Genomic DNA, 18,320 nt, shown 5'->3' with positions numbered 1-18,320 from the left:
GACACAGAAAGGAGAAAACGGGACAGGGGGTTCCGGGACTCGCACATGACAGGGCCCCAAAGGAGACAGTCAAGGTGAAAGTCGCACGATAAGGAAGGCTAATAACTCAAGGTGCCAGATCCGAGCCTCCCCAGAGTCTATCCGGGCCCCGCGTTTCTGCCTCAACCCGAGATTGGAGAACCTCGCTAAAGCCCGCCTCCTGGAAGACAGTCTGACCAATGCCTGGGAGGCTGCGGGGGCGGGGCCTGCGAGGGGAGAGGCCAGGCTTCCCGTGCGCAGCCTCCTCCCTCCTGTGGCTGGGGGGCGGGGCTGGGAGGGAGCGCGAGCTCAGCCCGCGGGGGTTTTGTGCCCACTCTGCCCTGCGCGAGTACCCGCCTGATTGACTGACTGGCTCGGTCTAACTTGTTAGCAGGATTGACTATCGGAGCGGTGCGCCCTTAAATTATGAAGGCTCCCAGGTAAGAGTTGTCCCCCCTTGCCCTTGGCCGCCAAAGAGTTTTCATTACACTCCTGCGCTCTGCACGGAAAGTGAAAACTACTCTTCCCAAGGGCTGTTCTAACACTGACATAATTGGTCACCACGCACATACATCCCAGTAAAATGTTTCCAAGGCTCCCTCCCTTCAGGGCTTTTCTTTTTAAGCCACTTGGAGTTCTTTCCTGGGACGACCTTCCAGACCTCTCATTTCTGCTATGCATTGGGCTAGTCGTGGCCGGGCAACAGGTTGTGATGCGATTCTCCCACTTCCTGGTGCTCACAGAGGTGGCCCGGAGGCCCACCCGCTGGGAGGACGCTGTTCGGGGCCTCCATGATCTCTCCCCAGATGACTTTCTTTCCCAGGTCCGAATGAGGTCAGTTTTACAGTATTTATGCTGTATATATTTATATACATATAACATGTATATTGCTTTACAGTATTTACACAGTACTTCGTGCTAGAAAGAGAGGCTATGCGATGCAATGGAGGGAATAGTAAAGATTTAGAGCTGGACGTCTACTAGTCGTGTTAAGTCCAAGCCCCTCATTTTACAGATGATGCCCAAAGAGATGAATGGATTTGTCCAAGGTGATTCAGTAATACAAAGTGGCAGAGCTGGAATTCGAACCTGGGGTCTCAAACTCAAAATAAATCCAGTCCTCTTTACCCTGTCCAACCTAAATCAGCAACTAGATGACACAATGGATTGAGCTTCGGGCCTGGTGTCAGGAAGACCTGAGTTCAAATTCTGTCTCAGACTCTTAGCAGCTGTGTGACCTTGGGCATGTCACTCAACCCTGTTTGCCTCAGTTTCCTCATCTGTAAAATGAGCTGGAGATAAAGATACTCCAGTATCTTTTCCAGGAAAACCCCCAGACACGACTGAAATGACAAAATGACCCAAACCCAAATCAAGTTAGTCTTCTCAGTAAAATGAGAGTGTTGAATTACACAATCTCCAGTAATTTGAAATTATATGGTTTTGTGATTCAAACTATACTTAGTCTTGCCTCTGTTCTTTAATGTTTAACTTCTCCCTTTCCCAATTATATCCTACTTCTATTTAAGCTTTCTCCAATTCCATGAATCTTTCCTGACTACTCAGACACCCACTGAATTTGCAGGCTGTACCATATTACTTAGCACTTAATTATTTAATGATTCTCTATTAAAGTTAGGGATGTGCTGGTAAATAACAAACAACTCTCCACCAAAAAAAAAAAACGTACACACAAGACACACTTTAATTTAACCTGTATTATTGACATTTTCTTTTATCATTTTCTTAAGTCTAGGCAATCACCAGAATAATAACTCAACTCTGTTATATAGGTGTGCCAGTTTCTAGGCATAAATGCTCACACTGAAAATTTGTCTGCTCCAGCAAACTCCTGATTAAAATCCTACTCTATTGGGGCGGTCACTTAAGACTTGTTGATGTTACCGATTAGGGCAAACTCTGACAAATCCTAGCAGATGGAAAGTCTTTTATATGGATCCCATTTTATATGGATCCCATATTGATTCTTGCCTGAGGCTAGCCTAAATTAGGGTGGAGAGGCACCTTGCCAGAAGGTTGGCTGCCAGGTGATGGATTTTTTTATTCCAGTAATTCAAAAAAATCTTTTAAGATGTAAACTATTTGCATGGAGGAGGGAATAGCCACACTAATGAAATCATGAGACTTGAAAGTGTGCCATCTGTACTGTTGTTTCATAAGGCTCGTAAACCTATTGAGCAGGGAGTGTGGCTTTTATTTCTGTTGTATTCCATAAACTAGGCCACAAAGCTCTTAGTAGATGCTCAGCAACTACTTGTTGGTTGGTTGATTTGTTTTCCTTTGTTTCATTTATGTTTCTTCAATTACCTCCATCATTTTGTCTATATAGACATAGGCCATATGCTTGATGAGGAAGAGAACAGACCTTGTGAGTCTTCATGCATAATTTGTTATTTAAGAGAAATGGGAAGCATATGAGAGGAAGAGTATTTGTACAATCTCACCTTTTCCTCTTTCAGGCAATAGATAGTGTCTCAGTAGCTTGAAAAAAGTGAATTCACCTAATTAAGCCATTTATTCTTCCATGGGTGCTTTCATGTGTATATGTATGTGTATACATGTATAGGTATGTATCCTTTTTTTTAAATAAGGAAAAATAGGAGTATTCATGGTACAGTAGAAGGAACATTGAATTTGGAGTTAGAGGACCTTCTGAGTGATCATCCTGTCATTTACTATGACTCTTTTAGGTTTGTATCCTCATCTGTAAAAAAAAAAAGAGAGGAGTTTGAATTGGATGACCTCTAAGGTCCTTCTAGATCTAGATGTATTGTTCCTGTGATGGATGAGAATTAGGGGGCTACTGTTTATTGCCACTGTATGAATTTAAAGGAGAAATATATACAGAAATGTGTTATGGGGTAGGGGCCACCTATGAAGAAAGTATTAAGAAGAAACCAGCTAATTTGAATTTTGAGTCCAAACTCAAGAAAAAGAAAATGTTTCAGAATAAATTTTATAGGTTAAAGAAACTTAAAAAAAAAGAGTTGGGATGAAATGAAAAATATTCTTAATCTTTGTTAGAGCATGCTATCAGTTAAATGGGAGGGATAATTGGGGTATGGTTAACTCTTTAAGAGTAGAAAGAAATGAAGCAAGCTTCACATTTTCATTTATTAAAGTGTTTGACTACATGTGATACTTTTTAGAAAAATGGATGAAATTGTTATTTATGTACCTTTCAAGTTATAGTTTCTTACCATTTAGATAAATCTGTGTATCCACATTGTTCAACTTTGGAGTGTTGAAGCTCCAAAATGAATCCTGTCTTGACCATTGTCTGTCTTTGCTCATGTATCATGATTCACTGCTGCAGGTTTAAAACACTTCCCTCTAATTTTGCCAATTCATTTTGAAGTACTCTGGGTTCTTTATGAATACATTAGCCAAAATAGTTTTGTGGTTTAGTTTAATCAACAACAACCAACCAGAGGATTTCCCATTCTTTGTCATTCTCCCATATACAGCCTTTTCCCCCCTGTCCCTAAGATATACAGTCTTTCTGTTGTGAATGTGAATTTGGAAGAAATGTTTTCTTGGGCCATGCAGGCTTTTGGAAGTGTGGTATTTTCAACAAAGACCTTTAGACATTGAAAGGTACAACAGGCATCAACTATCTTTTAAGTAGATGTCTTCCCCTTTGCATGCAGGAAGCATGTAGTCTATTTGCTTTTCCTCTTATGAAAATATACTGCACCTTCTTCTCTCACCAGTACCCTTGCTTCCAGCTGGAATTCTGCCAAACAATGGAAAATACTAGGGTGGTTGTAAAGCCAGCTGACTGCTTAAGTCAGTTTTCTTTGTTGCCCTCCATTCATTTAAATAAATCAATTTTTTTCTCCATGTAACCTGCAGAAAATAATTTTTAATACTACTAAGTTAACAGGCCACTACCAAGGAACATGCCATTTAACACTTGTATTTTCCTATCAGATGCTGTAGGACTGTGCCAGTCTCATGATCTACAAAAAAAAAAATTGTCATTGTTTTTCCAGAACATTGCCTCATGTGGAATGTTGCATATACTGTTAGACATGTTCAATGTGTTTTATATATATAATCGTTGTTACTGGGGAAGGGAGGGGAATAAAGGTATATTCAGAAAATTAATATATTTTAAAAGCAAAAGATACTAGTAAAACTTTTTTTCTTTTAAATAGTATTTTTTTCCAATTACATGTAAAGACAATTTTTAACATTCATTTTTTTAAATAAAATTTTGAGTTCCAGATTTTCTCCTTTCCCTCCCTCCTCCCTAAGACAGTAAGCAATTTGATATAGGTTATATATGTGTAATATAAGTTATATATGTGCAATCATGTAAAACATATTTCATATTATTCATGTTGGAAAAGAAGAAACAGAACCAAAAAAAAGTGAAAATAGTATATTTTGATCTGCATTCAGACTCCAGTTCTTTCTCTAGGTGTGGATAGCATTTTCCATCATGAGTCTTTAGGAATTGTCTTGGCTCATTGTATTGCTGAGAAGAGATAAATTAATCATAGTTGATCATCCTACAATGTTACTGTTACCAGTAAAACTTAAAGGAAAAAAAAAACCCCAGTCCTTAGATGTAGTAATATGGTTACATGTTCTAAAACATTGTGTCCCACTCTGGGTCAGGAACATCAATTGGTAGGGAAAAGGGGGAGGACTCAGTTATTAGATGTGGTCCACAAACACTAAGTATTGTTATTTTGATCTTTATTTTGCACTAGATTAAGAGAGTTACCCATAGGTTCTCAGCTAGTAAGTGAAGTCTTCCTGACTTTGAGGCCAGCATTGTATCCACCATGATTTATTGCTTTCCAGATATATGCAGAAAAGATTGAGATGAATGAAGTAAAATTCATTCAAAAGTTACAGAATTCATAGTAGCTTTTTCTCATGAAATGTTTTCTTGATCAGCAACAGCAAATAACATATAGGAGTCCATAATGTTTTTAATGTTTAAAAGATGCTCTTCCATTCCCTAAATGAATAAATGGTCAAAGGATATGAACACACAGTTCTCAAAGGAAGATATCTAAGCTATCAATAGCTGTGTGGAAAAACAACATCAAACAAACCACTCCAAATCCCTAATATTTAGAGAGTTGCAACTCTGAGATCCCACTGTATCCAGTCCATCAAATTGTCGAAGTTAGAAAAGTAGTATGACAGTTGTTGTAGGGGCTGTGTGAAAATGGGCGTAATATTGAACTCTTAATGGACAGCCATTTTGGAAAGCAATTTGGAACTATCCCACAGGTCACTAATCTGTGCATCCTTTGTATGCTTTGACTCAGTGATATCATTACTGGGCCTATTCCCCAAAAAGATCAAAGAAAAATAAAAAGGTCCTATATGGACAAAAATATTTATAGCAGCTCATTTTGAGGTGGCAAAGTACTGGAAGCTAAAGGAATGCTCATTAATTAAGAAATGACTGAACAAAAAATAAGTGTATGGTTTTATGAGTTTATCATGGTGTGATGGGTTCAAGGGATTTGTTTTGCCTGACAGCGTATTTGTTACAAGTGTTTTGTTCTTTTTTTCTTTTCCTTTAAATTGGTAAATTTCTTTTCCTTTAATTTTCCTTTAAATTTAAATTCCTTTAAATTTTCTTTTCCTTTAAATTTCCTTTAAATTGGGGAGGGGGAGAAATACATGCTTGTTAATTTTAAAATGAAAGAAAAAGACAGTCCTTCATACTCAAAAAGGTTGGGAACTATTGCCCCAAGGGATTGAAGTGTTTGATATGTAGGTAACAACGGGTTAGTTGGAGAAGAACAAAATGTGTGTGAGAATAGATAAGCTTCAGATTTATCTTCTGGGTGGTGTTATACAGTTTCATGAGACCAAGATGGTAACAGTATGACAGTGCATGCCACAGAGGCCTTTGGGGTTGAGGGTTCTTGCAATGAACAGGCTAACTTGTAGTGAGAGGGCTTTTGTGTCTCTAACTGGTAAATTTCCAGCATCAGTTAATGCCCTTAAACCAGTCTATCTCTGTTGGTAAAAGATGAAGACTAGATCAGAATGTCTTTAAAAAACAAAACTCTAATTAATAGTCTCACTAATATTTTATATTACTATAATATTATTTTACTTAATTTGACAAATGAACGCTTGGTTCCCATGGATCTTAAAACATTGACTATAGTTCTCTCGAAGCAAAGAAAAAATACTGATTACTATATAGAAACTTATGAAAGTTAACTACCTCTGGTGGTGTAATTATCAGCATACTGCTTTTAGGTCCATGGTGTTTTGCCTTCACTAGGTTCTTAAAGTACCTTTGTAATGGAATAGCTCCTGAGTATTCTTGTCAGCAGCTCGATTTAAGCAGAGAGGAGAGAGGAGTTCCATTTAAATTTTTCTCCGACTAAGACTGGTACGCAAACAAATAATATTTGTACCTTCTAAAAGTGAATATTAGCAGTATTCATTTTTGAAGAGGTTCTCTTAGAATGAATGTGTTCATCAATAAACCTTGTTCATAGTTGGGAGGGTTTTTTTGCGGGGGGGGGGCATTCTTTAATCCAACTGTTCTCTTTCTTTAGTTAGAAGCTGCAGTTTTTTTCTCCTGACTATTTGCACGTTAAGGTGGAAAAGGAGGAACCTTGACAATAAAACAAGTCTAGCTCACCACAGGAAATATACATTTAGGATCCGTATAAAGAAAAGAAAGTGATTAAGGTCTGATGGGAAAAGTTTAACAGCTGTAGAACTGATACAGCTTTAGCTAGTTTCTAGTCATGAGCTCATGTAAAAGCCAGAAGGAGCAGGTGTTAAGATAACTCTGCAATGTTTGTTTCCTTTCATTGAGTTCTTTAACCCAATAGCTCATCGGTTGGTCTTCTGTAAATTCAAGAAATAGAGTCTGTGCTTCAGTGTGTGTATGTGTGTTGGAGTGGGAGGGATGCTGGCGGGCAGGAAGATTGGGAGAGGATTAAGGTAAGGGATGGGATTATGAGCTCTATTCAGGGGAATCCAGTTGTTTGTCCTTTGTTCTCTAAGAGGGCCCAAGACATCCGGAGGGTGATGGCTTGACTGGCGAGTGAATTGGATTTAAGTGAGGCAGGACTTTGCAAAGTCATCAGCCTCACTTTCTCCTCCAGAGTCATAGGAGTCCAGTGGCAAGACAAAGATCAGGACAACTGGCGGTGACCCCGAATGCAGTAGGAGACATGGCCTTTTTAAGCCAAGGTCTTTCCTAGGTCTGTTTGTCTCACCCAACACCCATTCAATAATTAAAGGCTGGGTAAAAAATTGACGCAAAAGACGGCCTAGTTTGCCTTCACAAAGAATTGGTCTGGGAGGGAAAGATCCTTAGAACACGAGAAAATAAAGTGGATTTGAAACATCAAATTTTTAATCTTAGAGTATGATGAAAGGGAATAAGGAATACTTGTTCTGGATTTGAATCCTAACTCTCTCATTTAGTGGTAGTGTAATTACTTAAGTTGTTTAACTTTTCAGCCTGAATTCCTTTAACAGAACTGGGTTAATAATACTTGGCAAGGCTTATCTCAAAGGGAACTTGTGAGGATCAAATTAGAGCTAATGTATCACCCTAAAGTACTATATAAATGTGTGTGGTCATTATTAATAACAGCAAGGCAGCAGGTTTATTGGATGGGGAACTAATCTCAGAGTGGAGAAGACCTAGATTCATGTATTACCTCTGCCACATGCTAACTGTTTAATCCTGGGCAAGTCACTCAGCTTCTTGGCGCCTCAGGCAACTCTTTTGGATTATAAATTGTAGAACAGTTTCTGGTCTGCCTTGGTAGAGGGAAATTTCTCATTGGGAGCTGTCTGCACTAAGGAAATCACAGGTCCACGTAGAGGGAAAAAACACCTTAATGATTAGGCTTTGTAGGTACATAATAATTAAATTTAAGAACCTCTGATTTCTCAGTAATCAAGCCTTATAATGCCTCTGTGAGGTATACACAGTATATGTGTTTCATAAATTATTAAACAGGAGTTTATTATCAATGATTTTTAAAATACTATTGACCTTGAGATGTTCCTTTGCAAAGATAAAAATCCAAAAGACTTGTTATAATAGAATCTTTTACTTATACTCAAAAGAAGATTTTTTTTTTAATTAAGTTTAAATGACCTAGACCTTGTATCTCTTTAGCTTTGGAAGCAAGGAACACTTAATTTCTACAACTCGCTCAATACTCTGGATTTAACCACTACCTGCTAGGGCTCCTGCTAAAATTCTAACCCCAATTGGCTTGCTGTGGAATCAAGAGGCCCCAAAGTATGTCTGGTTCAGCACTACATCAGTCTTGCTGCTGGTCTTAGGTCCCCAGTAGAAATTTACTGATATTTCAAGCTAATCAGTATATAATCAGGAATTCTTGAGTTCCAGCCTCTTTTATCTGCATTTTATTAAGACTAAAGGAGTGGTAGCATAAAAATTTTAGGATCATGTGTTTAGAGCTAAAAGGGACCTTAGAGTTCATTTAGTCCAAACTTCTTATTTTGCATTGGGCCCTGGGAGAAGAATAAGGAACTCATCCAAGGTCACACAGGAACCAGATGCAGAGCTGGCAGAGTGGCACTGAACTCCTGCCATCCAGCTCCAAGTTTATCACTTTTTTTTTTTTTACTTCATCACACTGCATCAATCGATCAGGAAGCATTTATTAAGCCAGGCCTTGTGTTAGGTACCAGGGATACAGTGACAGAAATGAAACAGCTCCTGCCCTCCAGGAGCTTACATTCTATTGGGGGAGGTATGGTGCATTTTTAAGTGTGGCAGTCCCTCTGGCCTCATTCCTTCTAGTTGACCCTTGCAGTTTGGGGTCCCCACAGGGTGCTTACTACTGTTACTTCATCCAGGGCTGTAGGGGTGATCCAGAAGGGCCATTCTTGAGTTACTACCATTTATGAGCCCTAACAGTGTACTTCCCATCAGCCAACCTCAATTAGCTTTTAGATAGGGTGTTTACTGAGTAGTTGTAGCAAGGACAGTTGTTACAGAAGCATCCTCATAGTTGTGGAGATGCATACTGCCCTTATAAACTGGCTCCGGAGAGAGCTGGCTCAAACAAAAAGAGTACATGTGGCCAAAGGGAAAAGTTATAGCTCTGGTTATTGGGAGTGTGGGAAAAAATGATTCTTTATACTGTTCAGGAAAAAATATACCGCTTAAATCCAACCTTATGTGATTGAAGGTTGTCCATATCCAGAATGTCTCTTGACCCTAGTAACTCTCTAGGAATGCTGGCGATGGCTACCAGATATTTTGGGTTCTCTCAGATCCTAAAGCATCAAAAGCATTCTTGTTTTGGGTTACTATACCCAGGACTTGTGATGATCCATGTGTTTTACATTGCCTTTGTTTCAGTCAAGTTGCACCCCTGGCAAAATTGCTTTCCTATGTGGTTGTGAGGGGACCCTTGTTTAAATCCTCTATGATGTAAACCTTCTGGACTAGAGGGAGCCACACCTCCTTTTCCTGCAAGCTCTCCTTAATGACCTAATAAATTTCTTTGTAAAACTGTTTTTCACAAACAGGAGTAATTTTTCACAAATATTCACAAAATAGGAGTAATTTTTCCCCTCCCTTCATGGAGTCCTTATCTAGTCTATCTCATTTTACGTACAAGGAAACTGAGCACCAGAAAGTAAAATGACTTGCCCTAGGTCACCCAGGTATTAAATTGAAGTCAGGATCTGAACCCAAGTTCTTTGACCCCCAAACCCAGTGCTCTGGATGCTGCCCCTTCCACCTTTATTTCCAGTTCACTTATTTAAAGGAATTCTGAGAAAAGCACAACCTTGTTATAAAACAACATTTCTCTTATTCTGGGAAGAAATTGTCTGCATTATTACTGTATGTTTAAAGTATTGGAATTCCCTGAAACTCAGATGGGATTCTCTGAAAGGGCCGTGTCACTGGGGGTCAAGAACCAATATCAAATGACTCATCAGCTTGTGAATCTAGGAGAGTTGGTGATTCAAGTAGCTGGGTCAGGCAAAGGTTTGAAATATAAATTAGACCACATGGGTGTCAGTCTTTTCAGTTTTGCAAATGAATTGAGAATTAACGAACACTGTAAGCACCTCTGGCCAGAAGCTATAACATAGTGGGAGGTGTAACAAAGGGAACTAATTTTAAAATTAGAAAAGAAAGGCAACTATTTTGAACTCTGAAGAGACAACTATGTGTAAAGTATAGACTTCTGGGCTTTAAAATAAGGGCAGCTAAATATCTAAAGCCACATGAACTGAGACCAGGTTTGTTCAAGAAGCTGGTTAGAGGTAAAAGATTTTCACTTTAACTGAAGGGTAGAGTCAGTCTTGTTTTTACTTAAATATGTGAGACTAAGCCCTAAAGATTTATCAGAGGATGAGAAGGATTACCCTAGCAAAGATAGATCTAGGGATAGTGAAAGTAATTAGTAAGATGTGGGAAGATGAGTATAATGTACAGGGGAGTACAAGGGGAGATGCATTTAAAATCTATTTTTAAACTTTTAAAAATACATTTTAATCCCAGAAAATTGCATTTTCTATGGCAAGTAGGTTGTATGTGCTATCGTGAAGTTTTCAAATCCTCCAGTGGATGGTAACCCTCTGGGGATACAATTTTCAAACTTTGCTTTAGGTGTTAAGATATCTCTTTGCTGTTCCCCAGGTAGGGTTAAACTGAAAATTTTTATTATGCCTTTGTAATTCAATGATTCTATACTTCAGTTCATTATTTTGTTTTATTTTGCTTTCCTACTAATTCCCTGGGAATGCTTTTTAACCCAGCTGAGTGTCATTTGGATTAAAGGGGAAAGAGGTTTGCTGACATATGGCCAGAGAGTAAGCAGAAGCATTGACATTCTCTTAGTTAACTCCAAGGGGTTATTTCTTCACACACCTCACTATTACATCCCATCTCCAAACTCAGCATTGCAGTCTCCTACCTCTGTGCATTCACATAAGCTATGTATGCCCTTTGCCAGGAAAGCACTTCTTCCTCATTACCATCTTTCATAATCTCTGTTTTGAGTCAAGACTTAACTCAGGTGCAACTTTCTCTCGTAAGCTTCCCTAATTCCCCCAAATTTTTTTTAGTGTTCTTTTCTCTTCAAATTACCTTCTAGTCACTTTCTTTGTACATGTTGTATCTTACTCAGTACAGTACAAGTGCCTTGAAGCAAGTATCTTTCATTTTTGCCTTATGCCTTGTATGTACACACACTAGATTATGGATCCTTGATCTAATCAATGATATGTTACAACATATTCATGCCTTCTCATCCTGTGTGACTCTTGTCCATATCCTCCCATTTGCCATAAAGGATCTACCTTGTTTGCTGGGGACCTTTCTTGATTTCTTCTGTCTTCGAGAGGATACCCAGTGGAGTATTTGGACTATCCACCTGTTATCCCTTTCTATGTTATCCCACATGATCAGCCAATCTTCTTTTTTATCATAAATTTCCCAGATAACACTTTTTACTCAGATTCATCTCCAAAGTTCCTCATTTATGATATACTGCGGCCCTCTCATAACCACCATGTCCCTCTCTGTTGCCCTCTATGTGTAACTTATTTTTAGTTCTTTAGAGATTATAGTGTTCCGTAACTGGAAGCCATACAACAGTAATATTGAATATTGGTATTAGAAAGATGAGCCTTTATTTCTGAGAGAAGTTTGTGATCATTTACAGAGCTTTGCAACTTCTTAAAGGCAATCCAGTCCATTCTACTGCCATTATAATTCTAGACCCAACTTGTCCTTTTGTACCTTGTGTCATTCATACATACATATATATTTGTGTGTGTGTGTGTGTGTGTGTGTGTAGACATATACAGATACACAGACAGGTCCAGACCTATGATTTCATTGGTGTATAGAGTTCCCTAGGGAGAAAACTCTATCCATTGAGGTAGATCAGCAACTGTTCTGCAACTTATAATCTTAAAGAATTGACTGGAGCACTGAGGTGAAATGACTCGTCCCGGCTTGAGAAATCAGTATATGTCAGAAGTAAGGATTTGTACCCATTTTTTTGTGACTCTGAGCTTGGCTTTCTATCCACTATGTCATGCTGCTTCTGATGGACATAGGTATTGTCCATTCAACACCATCATAATCTAGGCAATTGATATTTTTCATCCATTTGGTTGTTTTTGTGTGGATAGTTTGGCCAAACTCTCTTGACTAGTTATTGGTTACTTCAAGGAGGCTCTTAAATATATATAATAAGTAAATATTTGTTGAATTGAATTAATGTTCTCTGTACCTACTCCTAAGCACCACCAGAATTTAGCAGGAATTTGCACAACTCAGGTGAATGCAACTGTAAGCACTTAGGGAAACCACCCAATTCATCAGATTTCCCAAGGCCGAATTCCAGTGCCAGTTTTCTTGCTTTCCTTTCCTTCAAACCAATATTCTCTGAGAGAGAGAAGCTAATACTCTCGTTAGAAATACTTGCAAAAATTTCTGCTCCACAGGTGGGTTGCTTTGGCTTTCTGATATTATGGTAATTCTTACCCATTTTACTGCTTTATATTATGGCTTTGATAAGTGCACCTTTGCTATATCTTGCCAGAGTCTAGGCCTCCAAGCCACTTCCCAGACATCTCCACACCATTTGACCACTGTGTGTCATCTTCTGCCATTATAATGTCAGCTCCTTGAGGGTAGGAACTCTCTTGCTTGCTTGTATTTATAACTTTAGCACTTAGTACAGTGACTGGTACATAATAAGCACTTACAAATGCTTATCTATCTATCATTATATTGCTTTGTATTGTTACCTGTATACATATTCGTAATTGACAGTGTATCTATGTATATGTATATATCTCCTCATTTATACTGTAAGCTCCTTGAGTACAACAGTCTTGCATATTTCTTTCTAACATCTACCATCATTAGCATGGTGTTGGACATATGTCAAACAGTCAAACATTTTTTGATTAATTGATGTTCTGAAAAAATTATGATAAAATATATTTGTTCCTCTCAGGGGATACCTAAAATGACTCTGAATTAGGTATTTTTATTGCTTTATATCAGAAAATTAGGGTTTTTGTTAAATTTAGAAAGGCATCCTCAAAGTGATAGGAACTTGAAGTAAGTGAAAGTTGTATTTACTTGTAAAGATTTTTATGGAGTGTACTAGGTAGAGGTGATTCAGAATTCTTGAATTTTAGATTAATAAGAACAAATATAAATTAGGCAAGCATGAAAATGGAGTTAAGAATAGCTTTGCTTAGAATAGATCTTGTAATTGTCAATGAGTGTGTTTATATCTCTTTATATGTCTACTTGCTGATTTCCTCCTGTTTTTGTTTCTCTTTTCATTGTAAAAGAAGACTTGATTCTTCGGGCCTGGCAGGAGTCGGGAATCAAAGAGAACTGTTTGACTTGGAAGGTGTGACACACATGAGGGTGGCAGGTGACCTTAAATCGTAGTTGGAAAGGGGTGAGGACATCTACATAATTCCACAGCTGAAAATCTAGTAGAAATCAGGACAATTTTGAGCAATAATTTTAGCAAAATAAATATTTGATAATATTGCTATCAAATATCTACTAGCTACTCAAATTGACATGTCAGTTCTGTAAACTTGGTAAGGGTTGACAGGCGATAAATATTTTCTGTGTTGCTAATCTTTTCTAATCTTTGTGTGTTGTTGAGAAAGGTACTAGTCACAAATTAATGGATTAATTAACATCCGGAGGACCTCACCATCCTATGGGAAATCTTTCTTTCATTTGGATTCTGCAGGATTCTGCCCAGGACCATGGTGAACACCTTTGAAGGCAAAGGTCTTCCTGAGGATTGTTGATGATTGAGGATTGCTGAACAAAGTCCTCTCTTTGATCATATTGTCAAAGAAAAAAAATTAATACCCTACCCTGCACTTTAGGCATAAGTCTGCCTAAACGATCTTTGTTAATTTAACGTTATTCTAATTCCAAGCATTGTTTAGTTGTTTCAGTAGCGTACAGCTCTCTATGATCCCATTTTGGGGTTTTCTTGGCAAAGATACTGGAGTAGTTTGCCATTTCCTTCTCCAGCTAGTTTTCCAGATGAGGAACTGAGGCAGACTGGGTTAAGGTGACTTGCCCAGTGTCACACAGCTAGTGTCTGAAGCAGGATTTGAATTCATGAAGATGAGGCTTCCTGATTCCAAGCTCAGTGCTCTCTCCACGGTGTGCCGCCTTGCTGCCTAGCTTAGAGAGAGCTAAATGTCCTAACTGCCATAGTGTCTTCCTTCCCCCTCCTTCCTCCATGCCTTTGGGCATCTCTCTGCCCCCATCACAATCTGAGGTCACATTTATAAGAATCTTGAACAAGGAAAAGATCATAATATTTTAAAATAAAATTTTGGTTAATATTACAAAACAGTAATCACCTACTATTCAACTAAAACTACTCAGGTCCTTTCTTAGCCACTACCCACAAGGACTGCTTCCTCAAAATAATTAATATCTCAATCTTTTCTGACTTGAGGATGTCGTAGCACCAATCTCTTCATAGAGAGGGGGAAAGCAATGATCTTAGCTATAGAAGGGATATTTCTCCTTCTACCTTAGCTTTTGTTCTTGACATCTTTCACATTTTCCTAAAGGGAAAGTATGTTTATCTGGAGAATAAGTTTTTTTTAATATTTTCAGTCAAACTAAAAAAGAGGTTTTTAAAATGCTTCTGTAACATCTGTCAAGGAATCCTATGTGATCTTTTATAGTCAGCTTACAGTAAACATAATTGGATTTTGCATTTTCCATGCCTCAACCCTGAAGATGTAGCCTTCTACACAAAATAAGCTGCAAATGTCTGTTTGTTGTGCCCTGAGCCCTGTTTTTTGCCCTTCTTCCAAGTTAACCTTTAAGTAAGTGTTCTTGAGGAGTTTCTGGAAGGTGGCATAGTGAGAAGTCACAGTGGAGCTGAGCAAGCCCTCCAGTTACATCCTTCCTCACATCCCTGATAAGCAAAAAGGGGAAGGAATGAATTCCCCCAAGAGCCTTCAAAAGAATTGCCTCTCAGATAACAAAAGGATGAGGAAATGAGCGAGCATTAGAAAGAGAAAAAAGGCCTTCTAGTATTTACACACATTTTGTATTAAAAGATCCCAAAGAGAATTTAACAAAAGGAAGAAAAAATAATAACCCCAATAGTTTCCACAGAAACAAAACTGGAATTAGCGCAAGACTTCAAATTTGATTTTAAAAAATCACATTAAAGAAATAAAAGAAGATCTGATTTTAGTAAGGGAAGATCTAATGGTTCTAATTAGAGATTTTGTATTAATAAAAACAGAACAAGACAAATTGATGACAAAGTCAACAACATGGAAACAATAGCACAAGTGTTTGCTGGCTGTTGTTCAGTCATCTTTAGTCATGTCCAATCCTTTGGGACCCCATTTGGGGTTTTCTTGGCAAAGATACTGGAGTGGTTTGCCATTTCCTTTTCCAGCTGACTTTACACGTGAGGAAACTGAGGCAAATGGGGTTAATCGACTTGCCCAGGGTCATACAGCTAATAAGTGCCGGAGGCCTGATTTGAACTTGCCAAAGATGAGTCTTCCTGATTCTAAGCCAAGTGCTCTATCCACTGCATCACCTAGCTGCCCTGGAGACAGCATGGCAATGAGAGGCCCAGATCTAAACAAGGGAGAAGGGTGGTCATACCACATGGTATGGGGTTTTAGAGAACTGCAAAAAAGTGGAAACACTTCCCCCCCGCATGTTGGTACCTCTTTGCTGTGCCCTTCTTTCAGCTTAGTGCAGCTAAGGGGCAACTTTGTGCTTTTTTGGTCTTCTGGTTTGGGCACCTGCTTTAAACTTATTAAATTTTGCAAGAGACAGTTCTGATCAAAGTTGGTGACTTTGCCTTTTCTCATTTCCCATCTTTTGTCATTGAGAATAGAATATGGATTGGTACTGGACCTGTGATTTCATCAAAATCTGGTGTTTCCAACTGAGGAGATTCTTCTTAGATGTCAATGTAAGTTGACATCTTCTCTGTGACTTTAAGCCTTAGAAGTTTCCTGGAGCACTGAGAGGTTAATTGACTTACCTAGGGATGGATAGCCAAGATGTGACTGAGATAGGCTTGAACCCAGGTCTTCCAGACTCAGAGTCTGGCTCTCTGTCCGCTAGGACAGGCTGTCTGTCATGTGTTGTCTGGTCCCTGTCCTGGAGCCATCTTATATTTAGTGCGTTCTTTGGCACTACTCATAATCCCAAGTCATTTGCCTTACTGGAACTATCACCATCTCATCCCTTTCTCTTTTGTGGATCTGTAACTGTGGTCAGAAAATGTAAGGGCTAGATGCTGTTCCCACAAAAAAGCAGGAAAATAAATGTCACCAACCAGATGGCAGTTTTGCTGTAATAACAAGAACAGCAATTGACATTTATACAGCACTAGAAGGCTTGCAATTTGCTTTACACATGTTATTTCATGTGATTCTCACAACAACCCTATGAAGTAGATACTGCATACAGGTATTATCTCCATTTCACAGATGGGAAAACTGAGGCTTCCAGATATTAAGTGACTTTCCCATGGTTTTACAGCTAATTAGTGTCAGAGGTGGGATTTGAACTGAAACATCTAAGTCCATCAGTCTTTCCACTATATTGTGCTGCTCTGGGAATTTGCGCTCATTAGTTTACACACACCCCAAGGTAAGTTTATAAGAATGCTAAATAAGGATAAAGCAGCCTAGAGAGGTGTGGGATATAGAGTTTATTGGTGTTCTTTCTGAGGAAACAAAAAAGAATGCACATTATCAAGGTTTATTCAGAGTCATTGCTGAGATTGTTGTTAATGACTTGGCAGACAAATGTTCATAAATATTGCCATGAGGAAGAGTGCTCTTTGGAGCATCATTGGTATGTGAATAGTCAAAAGACTTTGAGAGGATTTACAAATTTCACGTCCCTTCAGCAACTATACATTTTGAGATCATTCATTATCAACACAGATAAGTCAGCACAAAACCCTAATTGCTTTTCTTTGCATTGTAGATATTCCTCTGATTTCTCTCCAGCTCATCAAACTCATTTGCCTATTTAAACCAACAGAATTGAGGTGTGCAAATATAATTGTCTCAACTATAGACAGTGCTGGATTTAGTAAAAGATTAGATAATATGTTAGATTTGTTCTTCTACAAGTAGCTATCTTTTTTTGTTCATGATGGTATTCTACTGCTTAAATGTATTTTTAAAATCCTATTGTTTTGTTCAGTGTCTATCCATATTACATATTTCTTTGAAATTGTGTAGTGTTTCAGATTCCTAAAGTAAGTTTTCTTTGGCAAGTTCTCTAATCTTGGAATATTGTAAACTTAGAAATAATGGAATTTAGTAATCAATTGGATATGGAATTGTTAGGGAAAGGAAAGAGTAAATGATAACACCAAGATTTATAACATGAGTGACTGGATGGATGTTGGTGTCACTTTGAATGAATGAATGAAGCATTTATCAAGTGCTTACTGTGTGCTCAGCACTATGCTAACCACCCAAGTTACAAATAGAAAGGAGCTCACATTCTAATGAAGAGACAACACATGTGGAAGGTTTCAGCTGCTGTTTGAATGGAAAAGTCCCATGGTCCTTAAGATGCAGTAGCAAAGCAGATGTTAATGCCTCTTGTTTCCTGTCAAATAGTAACAGTTTCTGATGCTGAACCATTTGCCGTTGCCAGGCTTTGGCAAAAAGAACATTCTTTTCTGGGGCTTCAATAGTTACAGCTCTACGACCTGCAGAAACAGTTGCCAGGCTGCATCTTCCCAGGATGATGGCTGAGGGCCATCGCTAGAAAGATTGCTACCCTCCAGGCTCTTGGGTTGAGGATCCTGGCTGTTTCCATCAGGCTCTAAGGGCAGATGTGGTAGTAGAAGTAATGGTGGTCCTGCCTCCTCTCTCCTTCAGGATGCCCTGCTGCTTCAGTTGGTCTGGCTTCCCTGCCCTGTGTGTGGCAACTGGTTGGCAGTTGGTGGATGGCCCCTTCTCCAAAAGAGTTTCTTCCTTGGACAGTAGCTGTGAGGATGAGGCTGGAAGCAGGACCAATGGGCTGGAAGGTGCTGCCACTTGTAGGGCTCCTGTGCCTCTCTGATGGTTGGTGGCAGTTGGTCAGCAGTTGTGGCTGGCAGTGATGAAGAAGATGGACTCTTTCTCCACCTTGATTTCTCTCCAATGATGGCTGCAGGGATTGGATTAGAAGCAGGTCTGGTGCTTTGGGTGAGGGTGGCACTACTATTCTCAGGGCTTTTGGCCTCAGATTTTCTCTATTAGGGTCT

General features: G+C 38.9%; 1 protein-coding gene across 1 annotated transcript in view; it reads left to right on the top strand.

Moving 5' to 3' along the window:
• The first annotated feature begins 312 nt into the window (after positions 1–312).
• Positions 313–18,320, top strand: part of NMNAT3 (nicotinamide nucleotide adenylyltransferase 3) — a 132,950-nt gene continuing 114,942 nt past the window's right edge. The window contains exon 1 of the mRNA XM_027845235.1: positions 313–458. The gene's annotated coding sequence lies outside the window, so the exon portion shown is untranslated. The remainder of the gene's footprint in view (positions 459–18,320) is intronic.

The sequence above is a fragment of the Vombatus ursinus genome, unplaced genomic scaffold (genome assembly GCF_900497805.2).
Source record: "Vombatus ursinus unplaced genomic scaffold, bare-nosed wombat genome assembly UNPS02014959.1, whole genome shotgun sequence".
Taxonomy (NCBI): domain Eukaryota; kingdom Metazoa; phylum Chordata; class Mammalia; order Diprotodontia; family Vombatidae; genus Vombatus; species Vombatus ursinus.
This window is presented reverse-complemented; position numbering and strand designations above follow the sequence as displayed.